Raw genomic sequence first — 3,076 nt, forward strand, 5'->3', positions numbered from 1 at the left:
TTTTCAATGTAAATCTTTTTATGTAAATGAAGCTGAATATAAAAGGAATCAGTGATGTGTTAGAAATAGTATTTAATATAATAGGCAGGATCAGGACTGGGATGATTTGGAATTCATTCATTTTCTAGCATTCTATAGTTTAGAATAAAGATATTTCTATAAATTAAGATAAAATGAAGGTTATTAAAAATGCAAAATAGTTAGATATACAGCTACTTTCTCTTAATTCAATGAGAAGAAAGATTTGTACTAATAGCGTTTGGACAAGATACCATGTCTGCATCTTGAACTATGAATAACCACTATGAAGACAACAAGATGCAATGTATTAATTATTGAAACTGTCCTGCTAATTGGTTTTGAAACTGTCTCATTGCTATTTGTTTCTCAAAATTAATAAAATAAAAGTATCAGACATAAAAAAGAGATCTCAAAAAGGAAAAATCATATGTAAAATGAGTATTTTAGTAGAATTATTTTAGTAGTAGAAAGATTTTACTGGGAAGTGATTACAGTCAGAGAATACACTTGGAAAACAATTGCAATGTTTCTAACATTATTCTTGAAAATGATATTGTCTTGAAATTTTAATTACTGTGCTTGCTTTTAGACATGTCCTTATGCTTTGTCTTCCTCCACTAATTCTGAGATCTTAAAGAGAGTCAGGACAATTATGGGAAAAATGCAAGGAACCAATTGATGCTGTTTTTGATATATAAAACAAATTTCAGAACTTGTTAAGTGTTAATAGTCTTACAACTTAAGGTTTTCAAGATAAGGATGAATCTAATTAGAGAAAAGAAATGATTTATATAAAGAGCATGGGTTCTTTTTTAAATGATAGGTTTAGAAGTATATACTTAACCAGGATGTTTTTTTTTTTTTTTTTTGTCTACTTAAGAGGCACAGACAACAACAATAAAACAGAATATGTCCTTTGTTGGGAAGGAAAAAAAAAATGTGAAACGAACAAACAAACAAAAAAAAAACAGAGTAAGTTATGTGTCATAAAGAACTGGGTCTACCTCCTGCCCACTGCTCAAATCAATTCCTGATAATTATGGTTGAAAGAAACTCCATCTAGTTTGAGGGATTCCTGGGGAGATAAGTATTTGGCTCTTTTCCAGAATATAATGGGGAGACCCCAGTATAATGGTTAAGACTCTAAGCCTTTAGAAAGGCTCTGCGTGGAACATGGAACCTATACTGTCAAAAAGAAGTGATTAGAGAAGCTCATCCAAGAAAATCTCAAGTCCTGGAAGAAAGGAAACAAAAAAAGGGCAAAAGAAAAGAGAAAAAACAAGCAGATACTGAGTCCTATGCAAGTGAAAGCAGGATGATCACAGATTGAGGAGTGGGCAGAAGAGGACGGTCCAGCCAAGGTTGTGGTGAGGCACAAGCCCCAGAATGGAGACAGGAAATCACAAGTCTCCTCAGAAGCTGAGGTGGGAGGGTGGTTTTAGACCAAGACTTCACAAAAGTATCCAAATCACACAGAGGCCCAGAGTTTCTGATCCTGTGTGCCTTGGGAATTTGTATCTGTAAAAAATTCCCTGGTGAGAGGATGTTGTTGCCCAAAGACCTCACTTTGAAAGGAACTGATTAGGCCTAACTTGGTCAGAGATATGGGTGTAACAAAAAATTCCCTCCCTATCCCACTCCCCACAATTATATTTCAGTTTTTCAGTTGCTCAGGTAACAATTCCTGTTCCAGTTACGGTTAGTCCTGTCTCTTAGAAATGGCCAATCACTGTGGTGCACATTGCATAAATCAATTGACAATTGCCAAGCCGTTCTGCCTCTGTACTTTCTGCTTGCTTATCCCATATAAACCATAGACCCCCAGAGATCAGGGCCTGCTAACCTGCGAATGATCCCCATCAGTCATCATTGATGTAAATATATCTGTGTTCATTCTTGATTTCCCTTTCCCCATCACAGTTTGTCTTTTCTTTTGAACAGTTTCTTCCCAGTTCACGATAAGGAAAACATATATGTTTATGTAGGAGAGTTAAGATTGTTATGAAGAACCAGCTAGATAGCTCAGCAGATTAAAGTGCTTGCTTAGGGACCAGACTTTGATCCCTGCTAGCCCCGCCCCAAGAGACTGAGAATGGATGTGGTGGTGCACACCTGTAATGCCAGCGCTTGGGAGGCTGAAAACAGGAAGATCACTATGAGTCCAATTCTTGTAGTGAGACCCTGTAGAACCTGTTCTAAAAACATAAAAGATAGTTATGCAGCTAGAGAAACTATATACTAGTTTCTCTTAGTTCGTTGAAAAGCCTTGTGCTAATATTGTATAGATAAGATAGCACACATATGTAGTCTACTCTGATTAGCTACTAGGAAGAAGACAGTACACAATACATCAACATTTTTGTTTTTCTGGTAATAAGAATCAAACTCAGGATCTTGGGCTTGCCAGGCAGGCACTATGCCACTGAGCCATGTCCTGAGCTTTGTGTTAACTCTTCTAGCTGTCCTAATAACCTGTTTTGAAACTCAGTTTGTTTTGTTTATCTTTTTTTTTTTAAAAGGAAAGAACAATTGGGATAGGGGAAAGGAGAAAAAGAAAGGAAAAAATATGTAACATAGCTAAGATTATTGTAATACTAATTTCTACTGGTTTGTTAAAAGGGACACAACGTTTGTTTGGTCAATCTTGCATTCTTGTATCTGGCAATGTGAGCAACAACATCAATGATAACAATATCATCTCTTTTCAAAATTCTGTATCATTTTTATTGTTTTTGTGTTGCTTTGTTTTTGGTCATTGCTTTGGTTATTTTCTCTTTAAAATAAAAAACAGTGTAAGCTAAATAAATCAGCCTTGAAACCCTCATGTAATTTTGGTATTTCCACTTGTTCATTCAATTTGATTTCATTTATTCAACTGAATGAAATTGAAGGCTGGGCCCACCAGATAGCTCAGTGGACTAAAGCTTCTGCTTAGGCAGGCACAGGGACAGGGGTTCAATCCCTGGTGTGCCATGCCAGCCCTGCCCCCTGGGAGTGCTGAGACAGAGACTGAGACTGGGTGTGGTGGTATACGCCTGTAATCCCAGCATGTGGG

Source organism: Octodon degus, unplaced genomic scaffold, assembly GCF_000260255.1.
Source record: "Octodon degus isolate 3935 unplaced genomic scaffold, OctDeg1.0 scaffold00003, whole genome shotgun sequence".
NCBI lineage: Eukaryota > Metazoa > Chordata > Mammalia > Rodentia > Octodontidae > Octodon > Octodon degus.